Source organism: Ornithodoros turicata, chromosome 2, assembly GCF_037126465.1.
Source record: "Ornithodoros turicata isolate Travis chromosome 2, ASM3712646v1, whole genome shotgun sequence".
In the NCBI taxonomy this organism is placed as follows: Eukaryota; Metazoa; Arthropoda; class Arachnida; order Ixodida; family Argasidae; genus Ornithodoros; species Ornithodoros turicata.
Window position 1 is genome coordinate 18,059,598 of NC_088202.1, and position 27,657 is coordinate 18,087,254.

Here is a 27,657-nt window from a genome sequence, read left to right on the forward strand (position 1 = left end):
ATTTACGTTTAACTAAGACAGTGGATATCGTACCGATGCGCTTTTTCTTGATTTCTACAAAGCTTTCGATAGGGTACCACACGACACACTCCTTCTTAAGATTTTTGCTCTGAATCTCGACAGCAATGTAATTCACTGGCTACGTGATTTTCTCTCTCAACGTCTTCTCTTCATCAGTTGTCAGTTGCAATGGTCACGATTCATCATTCACACCCGTTAGCTCTGGCACACCCCAAGGATCTGTACTAGGCCCCATTCTGTTTTCCGTATACATCAATGATCTTCTCGATAATATATGTTCGCAAATCCGCCTCTTCGCCGATGACTGTGTGCTATACCGTAAAATTTGTTCCTCTGATGATGAAATAACATTACAGAACGACTTATCCTCAATCCAATCCTGGTGCGACACTTGGCAGATGCCACTGAACCTAAGCAAATGCTCACTTATAAGTTTCCAACGCCGTAAAACCTCGCATCACTTCCTGTATACCCTTAACAACACCCCCGTAACGCCCTCTAGTACTCACAAGTACCTCGGCGTACATCTTTCAGCGGATTTAACATATATAGCGGATTTATACATATATATATATAACAGCGGAATAACCACATTGATAAAATAATGTCAAATGCTAATCACACCCTAGCCTTCATCCGACGTAATCTTAAATCGGCCCCACCTAACTTAAAACGACTCACGTACCTAACATTAGTTCGTCCTAAACTAGAATATGCATCATCAATATGGGATCCTCACCAGAGGTACTTAATATGTAACATAGAATCCATTCAAAACATTCAAAATTGTTTCTTCATGCATAAACTTCGTTGTATGTCATATTATTATCTCACATTACCGCGGCGTTGTATTTTCACAATTTTTTCTGTACTAAATGTGATTTACATATACTCGTGATGCTGTTTATTATTGTAACCCACTCCCCCATGTAATGTCCCCAAGGGACCTTTGAGGTATTCTGAAATAAATAAATAAATCAATGAAGGCAAATGCGCGTTGACTACATGAAGGATCCACATAACCTTCTTCAGAACAGAGTTTCTAAACGTGCAGTGTGGGGTTGACCCTGGGGACCCCTGTGGACCACACTAAAGGAATGAAATTTTGTGTAGCTAGTACGCCAACTATCATTCTTGTGATTGTTTAAACATGCCTGCGCAAATAAATTCGTGTGAGTTCAGAGTCTGATATACGTTTGTCTCTTTGTATTAACCACCCTTCGTCCCATCTGAGTGCTGCACTGTAGCGACATGAACGGCATGGATCCGCAGAATACGCTGAAAGGAGAACGAACCGAGGAAATATCCCGCGTCCTGTGTTGGTCGCGAGACACGGCGGCAAGCTCTCTGTAGTGAGAACGCAAAAAACATGCTCTCAGCCGACGTCTCTCGACGTTACCAGTTCCCACTTGGTGACGCCGTGTCGTGCGTCACCAAGTGGGATCTGGCCGCTAGACTAGAAGGGTGAGAATCAGATTGCGGAAGTGCAAAAATGTGTGTTGCAGTTGTACGGATGTGCTTTCTTTTAGCTTCTGGGTAACCTCCCAACGGTAGACATTACTGTTATACCTCACATTTGTACCGTTGAAATTATTACACGTATTTCGGGACTTAGTGATCAGTGTCGCTTACTCACTCTTCGTTCGCAGTGAAACGTTTATTTCCCTTTTGTCGCATGCGCTGGAAATGTGAAACAAATGAACAAATATGGGAGGAGAAATGACAATTGTTCTATTCTATGCCCATTTGCTCATGTTCTGCTCTTGAGACATTTTTTGTTGCATTGCCTATGTGTATGTAACGCCAGAGGCACCTGTCTACATGTGTTGGCCAACGGAATGGCCCCTCTTGCACCCTGCCTAACAGCGGAGGGAGCTATGGGCCATAAAGTGAAGCTCGGAGATCCTCAAGAGAGATGAAGAGCTTCGATTGCTTTGAGTCTAAAAAAATAAGCGCGTACACTGTTAAAAATATTACACCTTTTAGGGTATGAACCTATACCTTCCGAGAAGGTATAAATCGTTTATGCCCTAGTGGAGATCTCGAATTTATACCCCTTGGGTACACAAACTATACCGCTGCAATGGTATATTCTAATTCAGTTTGCGACAAATTTTTAGCGGAGGGAACTAGAAAACTCACCTTTGGAGGAAAAAAACAAAAAACAAAAAAAGAAACAGATAAAACTACATACACACACATAAAACACTATCAACACGCGCAAACGCACATGGGTGTGGAGTGGGTCCGAAATAGAGAGTAAAGCTCGTGCACATTGCTCCCCATGTAACGGAAAAAACAAACATGCAATACAGTTTCAAGGAGCAAGATCGCTCTGAGAGCTTGGTATCGCGAGATACAGTTTACTGATATTCCGCTGGCGATTTTGACAAACTGTGGAGCAACCTTTGCCTAGCAAGTGACTCAAAAGGTGAGGACGTCTACGAGGGTGTTCAAGTCACACCGGGACTTTCTGTCTCCTGAGTGTACTAAGGGCTCGTGCTACTTCTTTTTCGTAATTTTCACACGCGTGGTCCCGAGGACGATAAAACAAGACGGGAGGGTTCCTCACTGAGGTATTCTTGCAGTTGGCCACACCGTAGGACTACGACACCGCATGTTGATATAAATGCTGCTTACGGAAACCGATGAACGCGATTCAAATTTTGAATTGCGTCACTGAAACCGTACGTCATGTGCCCAGGCTGCCAGCAGCGATCTTTCAAGCGCCCAATCCGCTGCGATTTTGCATGACGTCACTGATGGCTCTTGTTACCGGCAGATTTCGTATTTGAAATATGCGTGAACAATTGAAATTTACGAATTCAAACAAACCGCGTAACAGAGGTACTGACGCCAGGCATCGAACCTGGTCTTCTGATATCCGGTCATACATGCTAACCACTACACCACACCGCTAGCTATTGAGTGCCTCAAGTACAGGGGGGACGGACAACCAACCACGCTACTTCCATTCTCTGTTACATCTTTCTCACTCACTTTCTCATTCAGACACGAGGCAGGGCGATTTGTAGACGACGTAAAGAACCAGGACTGGTGGAGGCAGACCACAATTAGGGACGACATATACGAGTAAGCCTCAAACGCCCAGGTTCGATTCGTGTCGTCAGCACCTCTTTTCCAAGAGTTGTTTGAATTCGTTAATACCTGGGCGTTTGAGGCTTACTCGTATGTGTTGTCCATAACTGTGGTCTGCCTCCACCAATTCTCGTTGTTTACAATTGAAATTTCATTTCTTCAATACCAATTTTTCGTGAAATAACTTGCAGGCTAACATTTGAAGCTATATCAAATCGAATGGTGGGAGTCCCCAAAGTAAGTCGCTGCACGCTATTATCGCTTTAAGCTGTCTCGTGTTCCCCGAGCAGATTTTTCAATTGGTTATGCTTCGGGACACGTCACCCCTACATGTCAACTCCGCTCACAAATCTAAAGACATTTGTGATTCGCGTAGGCGCGCTGCGGGCGCATGATTTTGTCCGAGTCACAACGTAGTGTACCCGCTTGAAATTGTTGCATGTCCATTCATCATGTTGCGAAAGCACTTATTGGAGATGACGTATGTATGAACATTGACGTGCACATAATATGTTGAACCAAACACACAAAATATTCGCATTAACAAAACATGTGAATCTACTTCCCCATGCAAATGGCTTCCGCGATCTTTTCAGGAGCTGTAGTTGTTTTGTTTAGTTTCCAAAGTTGCTTTAGTACTGCGCACGTTCCAGTTGCCCCTGATCTTTTTATAGCTTTCTTTGTATATCCGGCATCATATTGTAAGGAAGACGAGACGAAAGAAGACTGTCATACCTGCCACGAAATACCTGCCACGTGCATAATACACAATACTCGAAGTGCATAGTGACGACTGGGGTGTGACAGCTATGCGTAGCTTTACAACGAATCCTTACAACTATGCTTTGACAGAGAAGTATTTTATGACTAGACGCGTCATCATAGAACCCTTTGTGTAATGCGAGCTTCAAGCTGAATTTATGTCTTCATGTTTTGCGCAGTCAGTCAAGAGCAGTTTCTTAAGCCGTGTCATTTAGTAACACGGTGACACGATATACGGTGCTCGAAAGTACACCAAGTAACACCGATGACTCCAGTGGTAGCCCTCGCGGCCTTCGTCGTTGTCGCCGTCGCGACAGTTCCAAGGTAACACAACCCATTACCCGCCACATTAGAGTGTTGTTCGCACTCCTCCACAGCGCAGCAGTTTGAAGGCTAGGCGGCAGCGCTGCCCATCGACTTATTTCGTCTATTGTTTCTTTCCTCCTTACAAAGCATTCTACTCAAGCTTATTAGGTTAGGATTTTTGTAGAAGCAGCGCAGGTCCCAGGAGGTAGGTACTCTTGCAAGAGTTCTAACTAGATAACCGTTATCATCGTAGGCGTTTTGATTGGCTGATTGGAGTTGTACCGATACTGTCGCGTGCTAGCGTAGTGTACCTCCGCCGTTCAAAATACTAATTTCAAGTGTCCCATCGTCATGGTGACCGCGTGGGCCAGAGCGCTTAATGTTCGAAGAGTTGGGACACCTGGGGAGCCCAGTATGCATGACCTGAAAGCTCTCATCCTCCGTCACTCCCTTCGTCGTACAGGGGATGATTACCCCCTTACACACACACACACACACACACACACACACACACACACACACACACACACACACGCACGCACACACGCACGCACGCACGCACGCACGCACTTCATCGCGCTGGGGCTATTTTTATGCGTCGATGGCGGCCGTGGCGGGGCTCAGCGCAGCAGTTCTCGTTTTGGCTCATTTGCATAGCGAAATTTGGTAATTGATATCTCGGAACATGTTCGCTTCTCAGGGCGTTTAATAAGGACGATTAATTTCAAGGATGGCCGGTTCGGATACTTTTTCGGATTTCCCATAAAATATATAATTAATAAGTTAATTAATTAATTTGAGGTAATTAGTCATCCAGTAGTTGCATACGCTGTCCTACAGGACGTGTTCCTGTCTGCATAAGCCGCCTACCAAAATGGCATCAGCGGTGCTCTCGCAACTCTTCTTTTATAGAAACTCAGTGACGAATAATAAAAAGAACAGCCTGTATATTAAATGTCGCATATCGTGCTCACGAGTACAAATAGGAACACATCAAACTCCCATTAACCGCATTGCAAAAATGATAAAGAATAGAACTAAAAATAACATGTGCACCATTACAAACCACAAGAACAAAAGCTACATGCATGACGTTGGGACGAGGTATTTCACTGCACCGTGAGAACACCCTTTGGTGTTCCTTACACTCGATTTGCACTGATCTCAAGTTCGGGATACCTCGAACGATTCCTCTTCGTGACATTTGCACAAGACATTGAACATTTAAGTGACCCATTCTACGATACCATGATTCCGTCCTGTCTATGCGTGCTTGCTGAGTTTGCCGACGGTCTTGAATTATTTTGGCATGCAACCTGTATATTCCCTCTTCTTTGACAGCGTCGAAAACGAAATTTGCGCATCAATACATGGGCAGCAGTCGCCTTTGAATGTCACGTATACCCCGTTGTCCGTCAGCTTACAGACCAAAAGCAGGTTATCGGCCATACTTGGGACATACAGGATGTCCATCATAGCCAGAAATTGTTGCCCTGTACATTTTTTTACCTCGACTGTGACATTTCCAATGTCATCTGTTCGTATGATTTTGACGAGCGAGTGTAACCACCTTCTAGTGATCTTGCCGAAATTCTTTTAAAATACCCCAACACCCTGTCATGTGGCTGCTGGCCCGGAGTCGACGGGCCAACCATTCCATCCGCTGCTGCGTGTGCCGTGCACTTCAACCTCAAAAGCGAAGAAATTCAATACATGATCAATCTCTGTGAGCTGATTCTCCTTGACTGAAGCAACCCTTGCGTTGTATTTCCCCCTGAAGGAACTCCGGTTGGATCGCTATCTCTTCCTTCTTTGTTGCTGGTTGACTAGACGATTTTTCTGGACAACGTCGAGCGATGTGTCCTAATTTTCCGCAGCTGAAGCACTGTATCCTCCTCTTGGCACCATTTCGTCTCGCGGGGCCAATTCTTGCTTCACGCGCTGCCTCGCTGCCATAACCTGTTGGCGTGACCCCTCCTTGAGAGGTACGTAACTTTTTTCGGTAGTGAGACCCGCCATATCAAAAGCTCCAGCAACACCATCCCAAGCAGCACGCCAAGATTGGACCAATATTGGACCAATATCGGGAGCTAAGGTCGCCAATATTGGCCCAATTTTGTAAATGCAACCCGGCCCAATACTGGTCCAGTATTGGGGACCAATATTGGCATGCCAATATTGCCATGCAGACCCCGTTATGGCTAGCCAGTATTGCCATTATGTAATTTTTGCTTTATTTGTTACTTTTTATTTAATTTCTTGCTATTCGCAGAAGTCACACCTGCAACCCCGATCCTTCTAAAAAATTTCAGACCTACAAAACTATTGTACACTGAACATTTTATTTGATTGCAGGGTGATTTGATTACGGGTGATATGATTAGAAGGTGATTTGATCATACGGCGCATTTTCGTCCGTGACTCCAAGTACACTCTTTCGCCTTCACCGCCCACCGTCCCTGTCCGCTGCACCGGCCAGGAACCGCCCCACTGTCTTGTGCACAGTCAATACTTCTACACCTGGAGCCCTCTGCATGGTTGCACCTGGGCATTGAGATAAACGAGGAACATGATCAGTTTCTTTAATAGGGTATTGCATATCGCATCTCAGGCATCACTTCACAAACAAACGAAACTCCAAAAATTCTTGAAATTGTACAGGTTTCCCTGAGAACAATCGACCACAATTTGAAACAGATCTCGCATGTTCGAGCACAATATGTCTGAGGTCCCCTCTCTTAAAGGAGCTCTGAAAGCCATCTCAAAAATGTTCTGTTCCGAATGCGTTGTGGAAGCAGGTAACTTAACTTGATGATTAACACGAAAATTATCTCTCTAGGCGATGTTTTTTTGCACAAAGAAAAAACACTTTAACATCGCCGTGCGTGCTCCCACTCGACTCGCTCCTCCAGGTCAAACGAGGAGGAGAATGAAAAAACGTCATTGGTGACGTAATAAAAGCTGAAAGCGGCGACCGCGCTTCTATCCGGGGCAGTGCTGACTGGTTTTCTTTTCTTTCTTTCCGTTTTCTTTCCCCCTGCTTTCTCCCTGTCAAGCAATGAATAAGAGAGGATCTCGATATTCCTGGTCGTGAAACCCCCCTTCTCGAAATTCATGTTCTGGAAACAAGGAAAACCAGGATAAATGCTACTTCGTAAGATGATATGCATATAATCTTGATTGATCAATCAATCAAGATGATATGCCGCGATTAAGAACATAACATGACGCGAGTAGCTCGACGGCTCGTTCCGGGCATTGCCACCGTTGCGCAGGGTCGCGATCTTCATCATCGAATTCTGCGATATGTGTGCACCCGTTGATAGAATTACTTCGCATGGTGCGTTTTAATAAGCTTACGAACGGCTTGGTTACAAAAATGATAGTGTTTAAAGTGCTTTTTGAGCTCCTTTAATAGTCATTAAATTGAGTGGAATAGTAGTTACGCAGTAGAAGCGAATACAAAGTGAGTAGTAGAAGTGCAAGGGTGCAGGTGAGCTGGTATATTGTAAGACGACTATACAACCTGGGACACGGAACGTGGTGTTGTCTTTTTCTGTTCCGTGTCTCAGGTTTTATATTCGTTTTACAAAGTGAGTAGTTTGAGGACAGTAGTGAACCAAACCAAATTGCACCGAATAATTCAATACTAGCAAAATTCAAAAATCTAGTTAACATAACGGAACATCCTATCACCTTCTGAACTGTGTAGTAGCTACTGGTAGACAGCTGCAATCATGCACACCGGTAGTGTACTGCATGCAAGTTTGAGGAAGCTGACTGTTGCCAAAGAAGCTTTAAGAAACGCATGCCAACTACAACACCACAAAGGCTGGTTCCTTTAAATGGAGCCTTGTTGCCTTTCTTCCCATGCATATTGAACTTCAGCTGTAGCGTTGGATGTAAAACCCACGACATGATCGCCCTCGTTGGAGCATCAAGGCCAGCCCCACCGTAACCAGCCAAGTATCGTTTCTGAAAATAGTGCATTACATAATTAAAGTAAGAGAGCGGCAACATGCATCCTAAGAGCTGGGAACAGTCCCAGAAGATATCTCCACACTGGTTAAGACTATTGTGGTAGGCTGAAAGCAGTAATTATGAACGCTGCTTAGTAATTCGTTCGTTAGTAAATATCGGGTTATATTTTGCTTCAATAATTCGGGTGTAATCGGATTGCAATCAAATAGAATCAGGCGTAAGTCTTCGTTTTGCAATACATAATACAAACAACACACCAGGACACAGAGTGCATGCATGTAACAGGCAGCATGGACTCTGTTTTAACATGGTGCGTCAGTTTTAACATTTGACATGGTCTCAGTTTCCAAAGTTCTCTCTTAGTTGTGATGACCTCAGATCCCCCTGGCCCAATAGTTTTCTGGGAAATATCGGGTTGAACCCTGCTTTTGCGGATTTCAATCGGGGGTAAATATCGTACGTAATCGGATATAACCGTAAAAGGTCAGGCTCTAACTATAGTGTATACAGAATGCCAGTCGACCTCATTAGCGAAGAGCACAAGACAAGCGCCAATTGGATGAAAAATCAGTCCTCAGTGTTCCTCACCAGTGCCTCACGCCTTGTTTTTTCTCCTAGAAGGTCCCCTAGGTCGTTAAAATCTTCCATTGTCCTCAAAGGAATTTTCAAGTCATCCGTGTTAAGCGGTTCCCCACTGTCGTCGTGTCGTCCCACAAGCTGGCTCAGCGTATGGAAGATGTCCAGCTGAGTTCTTTGGATGTGCTTGAGTGTGGATAAAACTTCTTTGGTGTTTTGCTTTGCTTCTTCTAAATGCGTGATGATGTGGTACTCAACAGCTAGAAAGTTAAGAAATACATCACTGTAGCTGTAGATGGGTAGAAATCCAGCGAACCGGTAGAGATGTAGGAAGGGAGTTGCCTCAGGACAGAAGCCGCCGATATTTCGAACAGAGACTGTTCTTCTTCTGGGCACCGTCCTCATCATTGGCATGGTATTTAAAGGGTTAGGTGTGACGTGTTTAAAGGTTCGTGCGAATTGTGGGTCAACAGCCCGGAGGGAAGAAAGGTCCGTACGGGTTTTTACGGCGGGAGTGAATGGCTGCTTTGTTAGAGTGTGGAGGGGATTATGTGAACGTAGTGATCTAGGCTACAGACCGGTTGCAGAAAAATGGAAGGTTCACGAACACGTGGACGAAACGGGACAACAGGCAAGAATTCGCAAGCATAGCGGCAAGCATCACTGTAGCTGGATTTGTAGAGACCGACAAATGCTCTAGGAGAAGAATTTGTTACTCTCAACAAAAAGTAAAACAAGACGGTCCAAAAAAGAAAGACAACCACTGGTGGGCGATGCTAGGGCACTATCATAATACCAGAATTGTGGGAAATTTGTTACAATGTACAGTAAAATCTCATTAACTCAAACACCCACCCAGACCAGTTAGTTTGACTTAAGCAGTATTTTGACTTATCAACAAACCGCCAAATTCTGATAAAAAATGGCCCCTAAACTGTTGCATAATCCACAAATGGATCAATATTGCCTTTATTTGTAGTTATAACTTAACTCACACAATACTTTGCAGACGTACTTCAAGGATTAGAAACATAGCCACTACTGCTGAAATTACTACAAACCACTGGTCGTGGTTGCGCTCTAACAGCTCTTGAAGTAGTCCGATATCTTTCGTTGCTTCCTATACATTTAATGTGCTACAAAGCCTTGAACCCTTTTTCTGTTCTGTTCTGTTCTGTTCTTTGGGCATGCTTCACTGCTGGCAGTTAAGAAAATCTTCAACTTCTTCGCCAAAATTGTGGATAACGTGTTCTTTGGTATCCGGAAGTCCGCGGCAATCTCTCCTTTCGATTTTGCGCCGGCTTCAACAGCCGCTATCAGCTCGTGCTATTTTGCAAGCGCGAGAGTCTTCAACCTGCGTTGCCTCAGCGTCGACAATGACATGTCGCAGAAAACTTAACAACGCGTGCGCAGTACACACAGTTGTTGACTTTCACTTCACTGCGTCCTCATCTAGCATCTTTGGCGCTGAACGGCCAAGCCCGCACACAGCATATCGCGCTAGTTTTGGAATCACGCAAGCCTCGATCCCGTCGACTCTCGATCAGGCGGACTTGGATTGAATTGTGTTGGCTGGCTTGAAGAACTTGGCCGATCATGGCAATTCATGGTCTAGGAAGGTGGTGTTTACCAATCGGAAGTGAAATTCGACAGATGAAAAATGTCACCTGGGTCTAAACACTTGTTCGGCTTAGCAGTGATTTCGACTAAAGCACGTATTATTTACATTACAGGAATACAGGCCGCGCACGGGACATCGTGGGCGTTCGACTTAAGCCAAATTTTGTTCTTAACCGGCGTTTGAGTTAAAGAGATATTACTGTAGTTACTTTTCGCGGTAAGCACCTTTCACAGGACGGTTATGCTGCCACAGCTCCCTCAACCATTGTTGTTAAACGATCAGATCCGGAATATGTCACGTAGAAATTCCACTGCAAAGTGATCAACATTCCACAGACAATTGCATATAGGCGTGTTCCTTATGTGCTTTCTCACCGCTTGTAAGTTTGCTACATTTTGTGTAGAGTAACGTGTGTGTGTGCTCAATCTGTAGTGTCTCTCTTCTGAGCAATGACTCCCACAACCTTGCGCTCGCACTTACCGGTCAACTGCATCGGGGAGGTCTGTGTTTCATTTTGTGTTCCTTCGGGTTCTGAAACTAAACAACACGTTAAATTTGCCGAGAATGTACACCACTCTGATGCATAACCATTTGCACAATGGATCATCACTACAGCATACCTGTTGCTTGCTCTGAATATCTTTCAAAGATCCAGTCTTCGTCACTTGAAACATCTTGGAAAGGATCGCTCTCTGAAGTACAAATTCCTTTTCTCAGACCTGTTTCCGCATTGAAAAAAATTTTCTCATAAATTTCGGTTTGCAGAGCTTGCACTAGAATTTTCATTTTGAGCGCATCTGCCAGTAATATGTATATTAACAACAGCAACATGAACTTGACTGCGCAATTGGAAGGTCCTAAGTATATGCATTGGAATAATTAAATATTTCAACGAATTCAATGTTAAACTTTTCACATGATGTACCACACATTTTTTCAAGAATTTAAATGTTAAACTTTTTTTCATATTTTCCAGTGTATGACGTACAAGTTATAGAGTAAAAAAGTGCCCTGAAGTGGTCATGTGCTTTAGTTACCAGTGCGCATTCTAGCAAAACGTTTTCCTGTATGGTTGCCTTCAGGCATGCGGTGCAAAAATTATTTTCTTTCCTGGAGAGTGCGGCAGGCTTCACCGATGTCACTCAATGTGATTCAGTCACGATAAAGCAAGGACGGGCCCACTACGAGGCAATGTTTAAGCATAAAGTAACTGGCTTTGCCGAAGAAAATCGAAATCAGGGTGACCGGGGGTCGGATTCACAAAAAGCTCGTGCGACCAAATCTGTCGTAACTGCATAGTACGGGAAAGTGTAGATTCAGGGTGTTAGAAAGGGTGTCAGGGTTAGGAAGGGCGGGCGTCGCAAAAATCTTCTGAATATAAGCGGAATCCTGCGCGAGCTCCCGATCTGTCTTGCGAAGAAAGCTGGCGGCATACTTGGTAGCAGGAGATTTGGAGACGGGAACAAAGACTGTGATATGCGTCCAGGCATTGCACTTGTCTCAGACCCTTGGAGACCATCCCCAGAAACGTCAATGGCGCACTTTTTAGCTCGGGCTTTCAACAAGGGCTTCAATTTTGTGCTACGTAAAATTGGGCTGCAGGAATTCTCCAAGCACCCTCTCACGCCCCCCAGAACTTGTAACACCCCCAAACTGTCTGTCAGAAAGGCAAAAGAAGCCAGAAAAACTGCAAATATGGGTGCACCCCCCATGTAACACATGTAATACGAAACATGTTAGAGGAATTCCTCTTATGAGAACTTACCAATCTCACTGTGTTCTTGAGGCTTTGGTGATGACACCAAGTCAGCTAGCTTGCGCTTCGGTGGCACAGGTTTGGACGGAAGAGCTGGTGTTCCTGGTTGGCTATTTCCTGTACCAGGTGAGGACTGGCAGCCTGTGTGATGGTTTGCCACGTATGATAAATATCGAAGTAAAGGAATCACTAATCTCAGTCATGTTGTCACACAAAGTATGAGGCATATATAAATAGCGAACAAGTAATTTGAGGTCTGGATATCCACATCTCACAGTGTTCGTCGCCTAGTCAGTTGGGTAACTCAGTTGAAACAGGAATATGACGAAATATCATGCACTAATGACATTGCTAGAATCTACAGGATATGTCTGTTTTGCTAAGGTTTAGCCAAAAGTCAATCTTTGATAAAAGCTTACTGGGCTCCATGTTGCGCTGTCGTGTTTTTGATGATGGCAACTTCTGTCCAGTTAATTTGCCCTTCGGTGGTGCCGGCATTGAAATGACAGCGGATGACAAGTCTGTGGGCTTCCCCGCTGTGGGTTGGAGGGTAGCCTGTCCCACTCCATTTTGCGAACCATCAACCGAACTTTGTGAAACTATTCCGAACACATCTTCGGAATCTGTGTCGTGCTCCGATTCACAGTTTGATGTGAAAAGACTTCTCTCTTGCCGCGTGACTGCCTGCCCATAATACCCAAGTGATACAGCAGAAACATTATGAGGAAGAGGAATATTATATCCCAAGTGGAGGAATGCATAACCCAATGGGGGAATGCAGTCAGTGGAACTATGATAAAGTGAGACAGCTGTACAGGTGAGACTTACTGTGTCTGCATGGAAGAGAAGAAAAACAATTAAGAATTGAGTACAAGCGAGGAAACATCAGCCCGCGATTGCATAAGCTATACAGGAATCGATACGCCCTCATAATCCGCGACACCCGTTTCCATTAGGCACATGTGCTTTTGCGCTTGGTGCCCGAGCGGTGTTCGCAGTATATCTTGAACTAATTACTCTAGAGCCGCAATTCAAACGAAATCAAAAACATGGCCTACCACATTTGCTCAAACGTCGCGACTTGCAGATCTGCATTCCAGATTGCGGTGGCTTTCCCATTTTCACTGTCGATATAACTTTGAAGCTTGGCCAGGTTTTTGGAGGCCACATGCACAGTCGCCCACTCTTCATGGTCCATGACACCGGCACAATGGCAACTCTCTTCTCATCAGGAAATTAGACGACGGCGAACTTCGCCATCCTGAAACACGTGCATGCAAAACCTTAGCCTAACCGACGCTGCGCAGATTAGCAAGGTACACCCACCTCTTTCTTGTCTTTGAAACGAGGAGTCTTCGAAAGAGATCTTGAACTATATGTGAGAGACCGAACAAGCAAAATGGTTTCTTTGCTACGATAAAAAACATTCCGCAACAACATGAACACGTACCCAAAACCTGCCACGCTAACAACCCTTTGGCATCCTCAACGGGAAACTAGGCCTGACTTTGTGGCGCCACAGAGCGATGTTTGGCGCTAGTGTCCGATGTTCTCCTTTCTTACGCATATAAAAAAAATGCAAACACGCAAGAAAATGTGAGAAAACTGCTCGCAGGTGGTGTGAACAACGAGATGCTTTCGCGAGTTCATTACGACAGTTAATTGTTTTACTTTTCTAATTTGAAACAAAACTTTCGAATGGGTTGTTGAGCAAGTCTGGAAAGAGCGAGCAGTGCTACCCATCTTTGTAAATAGAAAAGAAAGCAGTACAACTTCGGTTGCTAAACGTAGCAATCAATTAGCAATAATCGTCCGAAGTGCGCAACTAATGACTGATTGTAACTCAGCAACCGCGCAATGTTTCCGTTGAATGTCACGACATCTCAATCAGTCTTCGTACGGCTGATGTGCGAATGAGCTGAACGTCAACGACGAAATAGAAGAGGAGCCGGCGCATAAAGAAACTCTGTCAAAGTTATGTGGGCGGAATTCTTGCTGCTTCGTTGCCACCATGTGATACATCAGCCTTGAGTGATATCCGAAGCGACGCATTTACTGTTCCTGGATGCTCAAAGAATGCCACCAATTCTGAAGAACATGCAACAAATCACTCTTCGACTGTCGTGACACCTGCTGAAACTGAAATTCTGCCACTGCCGTCAGAAAATGTGTCTACTGCAGAAACTCACAGCACGACGGACTGTGACTCTGACTCTGAGCTTCTGAGGTCACCCGAGGATGTAGAAGAGCCAGACGAAGGTACACATGTAGGTTTCAATTATTTATTTATTTCAAAATATCCCAATTGTCCAAACGACATGGTGGGGAGTAGTATAGATAGGTGTCGTATAGGCGGACGTGAGAGGTAGAAACCTGGACCCCTGACCCCTGCCCCTAAGCCCTGCGCGTATTTTTCCCTGCGCGGCGTGTGCGCGGAGGGTTGTCCGCGTGCTTAACGGTGGGGGGAGGGCTGCGTGCGCGTTTACCCTCTCACATTTTTCAGCCTGGGCCGACTTCTGTCGACATTTTTTAGCCTTGGCCGACTTGGTTCCCGTATTTTTTCCCGCACCCGGCGGGCGGCGCTCGGGTGGAGGCGCTTACCGTTGGGCGGCGCGTGGCCGGAGGGCTGCGTGCGCGTTTACCCTTCAGCCTGGGCCGCCGACTTACGTCATTTTTCAGCCTAAGCCGAATTGAATCGCTAATTTTTTCCAGCTACAATAGGTGTGCAGTAGACTGTTTACATGCAATGGATAGCTATACACAAAAGTACAAGTGAAAATATATTTATTAAAGTCATTAGTGTCGGGAATTATGTTATGACTCTGTGTGAAGAAGAAAGACCCAGCCAAAAAACCTGATGCAGAAGAAACAATTATTATTATATTAAAAGTTACGAATATTTTCCGAACGAAATTTACTTAAAACTCGAAGAAAGGGTCACTCGCGTCGACGAACCCGTCTCCGGAGAAAGCAACACGCTCGCGTGCGGTACCGCGTAAACGCATCGGGCGCAGAATCGCGTTCGGGAAACGCAGCCTGGCGTGTTGCTGAAACGTCTTCAAGGACGCGGGTACCCTATCTTCGAGTTTTAAGTAAATTTCGTTCGGAAAATATTCGTACTTTTAATATCCACGACATAAAGAATTCGCATTATGTTATAGTGTATACAGAAAATATCAATCCATTCGATTAACTTCTCAGACATCGTGAAAGAGTGCTCGTCAAAGTGAGAGAACTTAAGCTTGCGTATTGAGAAATTACACATTCTACAACACCTGTTCAAATTTTAATTAAACTCTTACTGATGTGTGGTAGTCACCACTTCTCCTGAATGTGAATCGATAAATTTTAGCATTTAAGCCACAATCAAATATCTTGTATAGCATGTGTGAGTATATGCACAACTTTTTAATCTATATCTTTAGAAAAATGCAAGAAATACCGTGCAGTTTTGACTTTGAAAATTTAAAGAAGAAAATGATCTTTAGTGTGGAATTTGCGTTTTGCAAAGTTATGAGCTAAAGACTTATAAAATTAAAGTATGGCCTGTAATGAATTGGTATTTGGTTTAGGCTGGTTAGTAAGGTGTCAGCAACTTCGTCTTCCCGGTTGTGGTTGAGACGAAAAAGAGGGCGATGAAAAAAGGAAAAACGGTGTGCCCTGATACGTTGAGGAGCGTGGCGCACTGTGACTGGTCGATTCAGTTGTTCCAACATTGAAGACGATAAAGTTGTTTTGGTTCACGGCCGTCTTGGATATCCTTTTTGTAGAGATCGAACGAATACCTTTTTTCATGGTGCCGAAACCCAGGAGACTGACTCAGAGGCCTCCCACTGTATCGAAGCCAGGAACCGTGGACCAGGACTGTCTCAACGTTTAGAGGATTGTCGTCTTCAGATCAACGATGGACCGGCTGAAGCGAAAGCGAGCTGTACGCGGAACGCAGACGACTATGGTCATCAACGAGGCGACAGCAGCACTGGCCGACCCGACTACTACACCGCAAACGTACGCATCACTGCTGGAAAGGCTGTTGCACAACAGCAAGGAGCTAAGTATCTTGGATAGAGAAATAGAACCGCTGATTACCGATCAGCACATGGATCAGGAGTATGCGACAGTACTCGAATACGAAGATCAAGCTCGTCCTCAAGATGACGAGCCTGTTGAAGGCGAAGGCAACGGAACCCGTTCTGAACATTGGGGCAGCCACCACGACATCAACGAATCTGATATCAAACAGTGGAAGGCCAAGTGCGGTTCGACTGCCAAGGTTGCAGCTGCAGACCTTTAACGGAGATCTTGCGAAGTGGACACCATTTTGGTAGCAGTTTCGACAGTCTATTCACGAAAATGAAGATCTCTCACGAAGGGAGAAATTCCAGTATCTGCGCTCTTTGCTGTCCGGACTACCTGCCGCGGCGATAGCGGGTCTTCAAGCGACGGAGATGTGCTACCAGGACGCGACTGACATTTTGACTCGTCGTTTCGGAGATCAGAAGAGAATTGAACAAGAGCATCTTGGAAAGCTGAGGACACCTCCTGTGGTGACATCGTCAGACGACATCCGGGGTCTCCGCAGGTTGTTCGACCACGTGCAGACACACAGACGAGGACTACAGGCCCTCGGAATTTCCCCGTCAACGTACGCCGCGTTACTCGTGAACATCATCCTGAAGGCGTTACCTGGTGATATCACCGTCGAGTACTATCGTCGATCGGCTCGTGGATCGTTTCTGCCCAACCGAACACGTCAGGCGGCCACCAGAGCTCCCAACGGAACGACGAAAGCACCACAATGACGGGGTCATCCGGATCCGAGCTCGACAGCATTCTCGATTTTCTACAAATAGAAGTGGAGAGCAGAGAGAAAGCTGGTAACAGCAATGCTAGCAAAAATGATTCTGGTCGAGATCAACAAGCGAAGGGAAACCGACTCAAGAAACCCCGACCAGCATCCGCAGTTTTGCATGCATCGGCGAAGGTGGCACGGTGCAACTTCTGCGATTCCGAGCAGCACACGATGGAGAACTGCACCGCCCCCATAGATTTGGATCGAAAGAAGAGGACACTCTCCGCAGAAAGTCGCTGTTTTAGGTGTACAGTGAAAGGACACCGTGCCAACGATTGCAGGAGGAGGGTTGTATGCTCGTCGTGCAAAGGCAAACACGTGGCTTCACTCTGCGACCCCAACTGGAACTCCGTCTCGGGGACGAAGGTTAAAACGGTCGAAACAACAAGCATGTATGCCGCAAGCACAGGAGGAACAAACGATGGCGACGTCGTGCTATTACAGACATTTCGAGCGTGGATTCTCGCCGGAAAACAGTCGGCCTATGTTAGAGGGATCTTTGATGGCGGCAGCCAGAAGACTTTCGTCCGTCAAGATGTATCCAGGCGCTTGAACCTGGAGAAGCTAGGCGACATAGTGGTGAGGCTGAACACCTTTGGCGACGCTACGGCGGGAGGAGTCGTTCACCGACAGAAACTGGTGCAAGTAAAGCTCCGCAGCCAGTATGATCAGAAGGAGCACCTGCTGGAGGCCGTGGAGATACCGTTCATCTCCAAGGACATCGTGTCACTATGCCCAGACGACGCTCTCGTAGAAGCAGTCAGAGCTGAAGGAGGACACATTGCCGACGAGATGTTTTTCCAGGAGTAGAAGCAGAACCTGGAATCGGGCTTCTGATAGGCGCAGATCAAATGTGGAAGCTGGTGAAGACAAACGTCCGTCGCTGTGCCGGTAAAACGAACACAGTCGCCGTCGACACACACTTGGGTTGGACGTTCCAAGGGCCAGCCGTGCTCAAGTGATCGTTGACTGAGGAGACTAACGCGCTTACCTGCGTTTTGCACGTTGAAGCCGCAACGGAGGAAAGTACCTTCGATCTGAAAAAATTTTGGGAGCTAGAGAGCCTAGGAATTACCGACAACGCCGATGACGGTCGCCACGAGGAAAATACAGTCATGAAGCAGTTTGAGAGCACAGTCACGCGGGAGGATGGTCGGTACAAAGTAGGGTTGCCATGGAAGCACACCAGTAGTCCACTAGAAGACAACAGAGAAGTCGCAGAGCACCGGTTACGTACTTTGGTCAAACGACTGCGGCGAAACTACAGCCACTTATTAGACTACGATGGAGCAATGCGCAAATACCTGGAGCAAGGACACGCGGAGGTCGTTACTCATTTGGAGCCAACGTCGGCAGAGCATGTATATTACATGCCACAACAGGCGGTGATTCGGGAAAGCTCCACAACCACCAAACTCAGGGTCGTTTTCGACGCTTCCGCTCACGCTCCAAACACAGCTCCATTAAACGCGTACCTGGAAAAAGGGCCCAAGCTGAAAACATAACTGATACCGCTATTACTGCGCTTTCGCACCGAACGTATCGCGCTCGTGGCTGACGTCGCCCAAGCATTTCTGCAGGTAGTGGTTGGAGAGGAAGATCGAGACACACTGCGTTTCTTGTGGTACAAAGAAACACCGACGGAGGAGGGTCCTTTACCAGCCCCCGAAGTTTGGAGAATGACTAGAGTACCGTTCGGGACGACCTCGAGTCCGTTCCTCTTGGCAGCAACACTTATACACCACCTGAACGGCGTAGAGGAACGGTTGAAAGCAACAGCTTCCAAGCTCGCCACATCCTTCTACGTGGATGACCTGTTAACAGGGGCTTCCTGCGAGGAGGATGCACAACGGATTTACAAAGAAGCCAACGCGATCATGAGATCAGCGGGAATGCACCTGAGGAAGTGGGCATCAAATTCTAAGCGTCTTAACCAGCTTTTTGAAGAACAAGAAGAGGTTGGTCCCGGAGATCACGACACAGGCTTACTGGGATTACGATGGGATCGGCAGACAGACAGTCTGAAGCTTGCACAACACAACAGGAGTACCGGTTCGGAAAGCACTACGAAACGAACGATACTGCAAGTCTCTGCATCGGTATTCGACCCACTAGGTTTCGTGTCACCATTCACGATATGTTCAAAGATTCTATTCCAACGGATCTGGCAAGCCGGCGTTGGCTGGTACGAAGACTTACCCGTGGAGATGGTTGAAGAGTGGACACGATGAGTCGAGGGCCTACCGTACAGGCAACGCATCGAGATACCGCGTTTCGTGAGCCAAGGAATAGGAGATATCGCGGGAGTACAGGTACACGTTTCACGGACGCAAGTCCCTTGGCATACGGAGCAGTTGCATACTTGAGAACAGAAGACACGACTGGGGACGTCTCAGTAACGCTCATGATCTCGAAGGCGCGCGTCGCACCCTTGAAAACTTTAACATTGCCGCGACTGGAACTGATGGGAGCGTTAGTCGGGTGCAGGCTAGCAAAGGTCATACGGAGCTCCCTTACAAACTGGCCACTGAAGTTCTACTTCTGGACGGATTCCAGCATCGTCCTTGAAGGGATCAAAGGATCAGCCCTCCGGTGGAAACAGTTTGTACGGAACCGAGTCACCGAGGTACAATCCACCACAGATCCGGCAATATTGGCGTCATTGCCCAGGGAAGGAGAATCCCGCAGACTTGCTGACGAGAGGAGAGAAAATGCAAAGGTTGTCGAGCTGCAAAAGGTGGTTGAAGGGTCCGGAATGGCTGATTAGAACTACGGAGTCATGGCCGAACTCAGCACCCAAGGAAAAAGTAGAGGACGAAGAACTGGAAGCTGAACGTCTAAAAACCCAAGTCTTGTTGGCAGGCAACGACCGTCCAACGACCAGCGTCTTGAGCCTGGAGAACTACAGCCGACTGCAATTCGTCCTCCGTGTGACAGCGTGGGTGTACCGCTTCATCAATAACTGCCAACCGAAAGTAAAGGTTTCAGGGCCTCTAACAGCCGAAGAGATACAAAGGGCGGACCTCTACTGGATCAGGGAGGCGCAGAAACAAGAGTACAACACAGAGATGCAGCAACTAAGGCGCGGCGACGGGGTCGACGAGAAGTCTCCTATCGCTGAGCTACGACCAGTGCTTGATGGTGACAACATAATGAGGATATCAAGTCGTTTGCAACACGCTTCGTTGTCTACGGCTGCAAAGCACCCGATATTACTGCCTAATGGCCACAGGCTTGCTGAACTCGTTGTGGAAAAGGCACACCGACGCCTGCTACATGGAGGTGTGCAAGACACCATGACCGAAGTAAGGGAGCGGTATTGGATCCCCAGATGTCGACAGCTGGTGAAAAAGGTCCTACATCGGTGCGTCGTCTGTCGGCGATTCAAAGCTAGACCAGCATCAGCTCCCGTTGCTCCGCTTCCTGCTGATCGAGTAAAGGAAACAGGACCGTTCGATGTGATAGGGATCGACTTCGCTGGACCCCTGTTCGTGAAGACGCCGGACGGAGGGGATCAGAAGACATATATCGCTTTGTTCACCTGCGCAGTTACCCGAGCGCTACACTTAGAGCTGGTGACGACGATGAGTACCGCAAGTTTTCTGCTAGCCTTCAGACGGTTCACTGCCCGACGAGGTGTCCCGTCCGTAATATACACGGACAACGCTTCAACATTCAAGAAAGCGGACACAGAGATCTGGAAGGCACTGCGCGGACCAAGTTTCCAAGACCACCTCACCGAATGGGAAATTCACTGGAAGTACATTGTGGAGCGTGCTCCGTGGTGGGGTGGTTTCTGGGAGCGGCTTGTCCGAGTGGTGAAGAACAATCTCAAAAGGATCCTTGGGAAAAACCGGTTCAGTTTTGAAGAACTGACCACAATCCTGCACGGTGTGGAGGCAGTCGTAAACTCACGTCCTCTGACTTCCGTCGCCGACAGCCCGGATGAAGCAGAACCACATACGCCAGCGCATTTCTTGGTCGGCAAGCGGCCCAGTAAACCACCGATGTCCCAAGGACGTCTACATGATGTTACCCTCAGGACAATGAAGACATCCTGAGGACATCCTGAAACATAATTTTGACATACTTGGGACGTACTCAGAACTGGCAAAATAACATCCGCGCACGTCCCATGGAAGTCCATAGTACGTCAATGACGACCTTTTACGGACCTCTAGTGGACCTTTTTCCCGTGCCTTAGCCAGGCTTACTGGCGTTCTCTGAACATTACATCAACACCGCACAGCAGTGCGTATCAGTGGCACAAACAAGCAACATTAGATCAAACACTTTATTTCGTATGAAACTGAGCGTCATACACTGTTAAAAAAATATTCCTAAAAAAACTGATGTTCGCGCGGAAACCATATTGCCATAACATAGCCCGTTGTTTGCTTAACAGAGAGGCAGCTTATTTACGGACAGTTATCCGTCTTGTGTTGAAATAATTTGTAGTAGTTTTACGGAGGTTCACCCGTTCTCGGATTGACTGAGCTGACGGCTTTTTGCGGACAGTTGTCCGTTAACTGAACAACGGAGTATGCTGTTGTTGTATTGCTTGTGTGCCCTTTTTATTTTAATTTGTTATTTATTATTATTATTAATTTTTGTTATGGCATGCAACACTATCGAACACGGCATACAGTTCACCAAAAGCAGCCAGAGTAGGTTTGGCAACATTCTTTATTCACAAGCTCTGCAAAATGCATGTTTGAAAAGCTATGCGAGAAGATTCATGAATTTAAGGACCTTGGCTCCCACGTTTTTTTGCTTTCGTGAGTTCTTCCTCTTTGTGCCTTTGGAAGGGTTTATATCCATAAGATGCCTATCGAAAAAAAAGCAAGTCGTTGTAAGAGCACTTAAGCAAAGTAAAGAAAAATAAACACGAGCAACCACGGTGGAATTGGGGTCCTTAAGAAGAAATCGCTAGCAGCAATGTCTTATCTGCAACAACAATTTGGCAGATGTAGGTAAAAGCATGCACGTTTTCTCACCTAATGCACCTCACCAATCGCGACTGCCACAGGTAAAGGAAAAAGGGTACATCAGTGCTTTATCTGTATTGGTTTGAAATATCTTGTTCCCTTTTCGAGCATTTTGATGCCAAAATTGACAATTAGTTACTGTGCTCAATCACCTCTGAATGAACTCCAGGGTAGAAGCCACTTCATCTGGGTATTCCATGTTGAACATGTAATAGGCCATGAACATGAGCATCGTTGCTTCGGTGAAAGTGCTGACAGCCTCAAAGATTATGACATGTTCCACAACTACAAAGAACTTGTTGCGGGCAAATATGTCTCCTCCTGAAACGAAAAAGGCATTGTGCTGTAGTTTTGTGCAACAGCACATTATAATAATTTGTTGAAGGTTTACTGTCCACGTGAACGACAAGTTCTTTGTATATACCGGGCTATTTGTAATCCGGTCACCTTTGGGCAACGCCCGAATGTTTATTTCTCAGCCATGCTTTTATAACATGCAATGCAAAACTACTCCGGCTACGGCTGCGTGCCTGTATACTTTGAAACTTTGTCGATTCACTATGGGTGCAGGACAACTAAAGTTACGTACCGAGAACTACCACCACTGGTGTGTACGAGAGATGGTCCAGGCTATCAACAACACTGTAGCCTTCCTGTAAAGTAATGAGTTTCTGAATATACAGTGAAACACACAGCTGTTGTTGCGTACTCAGGTAAGGACATCCTTCTCCGACAGTGCATACGTACATCGAACACCTGAAAGAGGAAGTCCTCTTGGTCAGTGAAGGCGCTGAGCAGGAGAGGTATCAGCACTGTTTCTTGTGGATCCTCATGAACCTGCGTCCGCTTTCGTGCAATTTCTGACAAAGCAAGCCAGTGGTGACCACGAGGACTGGAGCTCTTCTTCAGAGCCTCACTGACACGACCTGCGTACGCCCTCATTCCCGCTCGGAAGGGCACCTAAATTGCGAGGGGAAAAAGTGATAGAATCAGAAAGGCAGCAATATAATGGAAATCGTGAACACCAATGCTCGTTCCAGGCCATATTCCTTTCAAGTAGTGCTATATATCTTGGAAGCTATCATTCACTGCTCACAGGTTACCTCAACATCCTTGCCAAGAAGCCGTTGTGCATGTGCAAGGAAGAACCGGCGCTGGAAGAGCATTGGCCAAGCATTTTTTATTTCTGCTGTGCTGTGGGCTGGTTCTTTAGAATTAATGTATAGACGCTGAGCAAAATAAGTGTCTTGCATTGCACGAGAAGCAGAATGTGCATCAACCAGCTCTTCCGGCTTTTGCACCTCTGTCTGGAGCCACGTTTGCAGTTCCTGAGCTCTTTCTTTGGATATGCTATTATCGGACGGCTGCCAGTCTTCACACCCGTAGGCCTCTTTTGCTTGCCTTTTTGAGAGATTACCGCTGGCGAAGCCTGCAAGCGCTGCATTCTGCCCACGAGAGACATTTTCTACTCTCGTTTCCAACTGTTGGAGAAAGGAACTATACCCATTCCCCAAAACATGCCCGGTGACAGAGCGGTCTTGCAGTGACTCAGGGTACTTTCCCACGAATAATTTAGCGACCTCTATGAGTTGACTCCGTCTCGGTCTTGAGCCCCTCTTTGTAAGCATTGTAACAATCGCTCTCACGAGTTCTAGGCGGTCTCGTGTGAGCAGCCTCTTTCCACCGGACAGCGAGGATTCGGATGATGCTGAAAGGCACAGCGAAGCGATGTTGAAGTCAACTGGATGTACAGGTTCTGAAAACTCCGACTGATAACTGCTCTGCCCGCACTGGTAGTCATCCGTTGTTGATGCTGGAAGGTCAGCATCTGAATAACAATGCAACAGTCAAATTCAAGAATGACAATTATTTTAAGGTGCCTTGCCATTGCGATCAGCCCATCTTTCTGTGATGATGAATATCTTTTCGAAAGAGGAGTCATTGCAGAGATCACCAAATGTATCTTCCTCCACCTGCGTCCCGTCTTCAAGATAGATCTGTAGGTTCATACAAGAAAATGAAATGTGGAATGAAATGCACAGAACGAGAACAAGCATCTGATTACCTTCGCCTCACTTGAGGAACAGATTCCTTTTTCATGTGCGACTCTTATAGCTTCGTGGTAAGATTCTACATTGCATAGCTTCTTGAGCTTTCGGTCACAACTCCAGAGTTTAACCAAGGGCATGGCTGAAACAAAACATTTTCTCACGCATTTTAATACGAAGGTTTACTCAAGAACCTGCATAGCTTTTTTTTTCTTTTTTGGAAACAGTGAAGGTTTGTTTAGTTCTTAATAGTGTGGCAAGAGCAAGGTTCACATGCATGCGCAGAGGTATCCCAAAAACACTTATGCGATTTTTGGCATAACGTGCTTTAGGACAACAACCTGTTTGTTGTAAAACAGATATGAATCATAAGGGGAAAAGTCTGCCAGTCCACTTTGAGGTACACAGACTAACTTATCACTTCTATTGTCGACAAGCTCATGGACGCCAAGAGATGAAGAATACAATCCTCTGACGGGTGAAACAACAAAATGAACAACACCATTTGCAAAGATTATGTGCTGGATCTCTCCAAACATGACTTCTGTTCTACAGCCAGAAAGCACAACATACTTTCCTGACCTGTAAGTAGTTCCATGCACCGTAGCAGCGGCACATGTCTGAACACTGTCAACCGACCCAAAGTAGCGCTGAAGACATGTTGCGAGCTGCACTGCACAAGCATTCATTTGGAGGACATCCAAATCTGACACTCTTATCGAGGAGGAAAAAAGTCCACGTGAAGCAAGAAACGCTTGAAAAAGCTGGTGTTTCTCGCTTAGCGATTTCGTGACATTTATGAAATTTCCAGTGGAACGGATGCACTTTTTAAAGTAAGAGTGTTTGCTTTCAAACTGCATCGTCCAAACCGAAACAAGAGGCCCAAACTCTTGTGTGAGCTCTCCGTAATGGAGGATGTAGTGATGCTTTGGGCGCAGTCGGTTGTCAGGAAAAGAAGCCTGGCGACAAAAAATGTAATCTTGAGCAATTACTGATAAATATGCTACATGCGCAGCAGAGAGTTTCGGAGACAAAGTGAGACTAACCAGCTCCCGAAGCTGCAGGACAAGAATCCAGACAGGGTCCGAGGAGTTCTCTATTCGGTTACCGATAAAGAGTGGAAACAGGCGCATGAAGCACCAGTTCTGTGCAGCATGGCCAGTCAGCTTTTTTGCATTTACAGGAACCTTTGGAGGCCTGTTCCTCCCATCCGCCTCACAGTACTGGAAGCCTCTAATCTTCCTGTTTAAGTATAAGTACGTGAACCATTTTTGTTTTTTCACGAAGTAGTGAATGTAGAGGGCCATGTCGTGACGAACGATGCCCTCCAGTAGGTCATGGGCGGCACACGGTGGTAATCCTGACTTACAGACATGGAAGCTGCTGACTCTATGCAATGGTGACTGAGCTTTTATACCATAGCACTCCTTCATGTCTGGGTCATTCTCAAGAGCAGCAATTACGCCGTCGTAATGTTCTGCTGACCTCCGCTGCCCTACCGCAGTGACATCATTTTGGAATTCCTCGCGAGTGACAAGGCAATACCTACAGAAATGGCTTGACGAGCTGAAATTCTGTGTAAACCCGCCTATTGCATGGCTGCCTAAATTATCACCAGCAACATGTGACAACTGTACTTGGTACACCTGACTTCCAGCAGTAAGTCCGTGCTGTTCCATTTCTGTAATATCATTAATTAGTACATTGAGTACCTTCTCTTGTCCAAAGTACACGTAATCAACTTCTAAACACAAAAATACGAGTTGTATTCCATCTGTAATTTTTCTCAGGGGGAGGGGAAGATTTCCAAGAGTCATATACATTGCCTCGACTTTGCGCTTTCCTCTAGCAGATCCCAATGGGTTTGCAATTTCAAAAGCATCTTGGTAGAGCACAATTTTGATGCAGTTTTCTGTGTCAGAAAATGAGGGATGGTCGTCAAATACGCCGTCTGCTGATTGGTCCTTGCGATTGAAAACCACATTGTCCTCACAGGATGCAAGCAAGAACCGTATGCTTTCTTGGATTGGCACATAATGGTAGAAACACTTCAGGTTATCCCCGTTGATACCCAAGTACACTTCCCTGGGTTTGACACTGTGAAATAACGTTTTATATGCCTTCTGCCGCATATGTTTTGAGCGCATCTGCCCCGTGCACGAGAAAACTGTACTAAATTCATCGTTTCTCATCAGCTCTTTCATCTTTTCAGCGTCCTCTTTTTCTAATTTATCACCAAAAATTCGCAACATATCTTTCAACAAACTTTCCTGGCTCAGTTCATGGAGTATGTGCATTTCATTTATTACATCCTGCAGGCTTGTTGATGGTAGCATGTGCTTAGCTTCGAGTTTCAATGTGAGCTCCGCTGCACTCTTTTGGAACATGCTCGTTTCGCTGCGTCTATTACCGTCGAGGCTTTCAACAGGCGCGTCACGATAGCCACTATATTCTGCCGCACTGGCATCACTGCCATCGCAAATTCTTGGTGTATAACTGTTGTCCACTGAATGGTCAGGTGCCTCGCTTTCAGGACTACTGTCAACAGGAACGATACTACACGATGGCAGACGGGATTCAACACCATAAGTATTCTTGTGCGATTTGTGGAACCGCCATACATGGCTGCGGAGAGAGCTCGGCGTGTTCAATTTGCTGACGCAGGTTTCATAGGGGCATGTGATAGGACCATGCCCGGTCCTGAGGTGGCCGCACAAATGATGCACAAGGTCGTGTCCTGACACTAACGAACTGCAATTTAGCGGACAGGGGACAGTCTCACCGCCCTTTTCGACCGCCTCACGATCCTGAATGTGAAGCCTGTTTATATGAGACACTATCGAAGAGTATTTATGGAAATGTGCTCCGCAAAACTGAAATGGGCAACGAGCACCATCAGCAATGCTGGCATGGTACCGTTGGTGCTGAAAGTAGTCATTCAGCCCTCGGAACCGCTTCCGGCAATGAACGCATTCAAACATTGCCTCTGACGCAGCAGCGTGCGTTCTTCCTGTTGGAGTGGAACGTGTGTCGCATGCAAGAGAACAGACGCTTAAGCAAACGGTAATTATACTGCAAAACCTACATACCCAACGAAATGTGGTTCGCAGATCCAAGTGAGAGCGTCCCGGACCCCAGAAAAACAAGTTATGACAGGCGCGCACGTGCACTCTGCCAAAAACTAAGAAAAAGAAAAGAGCACAACGGCGAACGCAGGTGACGAAGTGAACGCTGATTGGGCTACGCGTTGGTCACGCTGTATCAGCTTCAACAACTACCTTCCCCCTCGGCTCGCCTGTGCCAGCGAGAACAGCGGTTCCTCCGTACGTCTTGCGAACGGTAAATTCTCCGTCGCCACGACAGAGGAAAATGGCGTAATTTTACGTTTTTTTTAACAGTGTAGCATCGTATTACCTCACCAGGTATTATATCACAGCGTAACATGACCAGCATTTTTTTTTCGCATTATTATTGAGAACTTACATGTCTTTGAAAACATGATGTTCATGAACACACACAGCATCGGTCCACAAGGGGAAAAACTTAAAGGTATATGCCCGCAATGTCCGAAGTGCGACGCTGAAACATATGTTGAGCACTGGCATAACCGACGACCATGCTGCACTGTGTTTCGTACAACTGGAGAT

General features: G+C 46.2%; 1 long non-coding RNA gene across 1 annotated transcript in view; it reads left to right on the forward strand.

The window, feature by feature from the left end:
• Nucleotides 1-3,919: 3,919 nt before the first annotated feature.
• LOC135383169 (uncharacterized) overlaps nt 3,920-27,657 on the forward strand; it is a 63,959-nt gene continuing 40,221 nt past the window's right edge. Inside the window, exon 1 of the long non-coding RNA XR_010419711.1 lies at nt 3,920-4,206. This is a non-coding gene — a long non-coding RNA (uncharacterized LOC135383169). The remainder of the gene's footprint in view (nt 4,207-27,657) is intronic.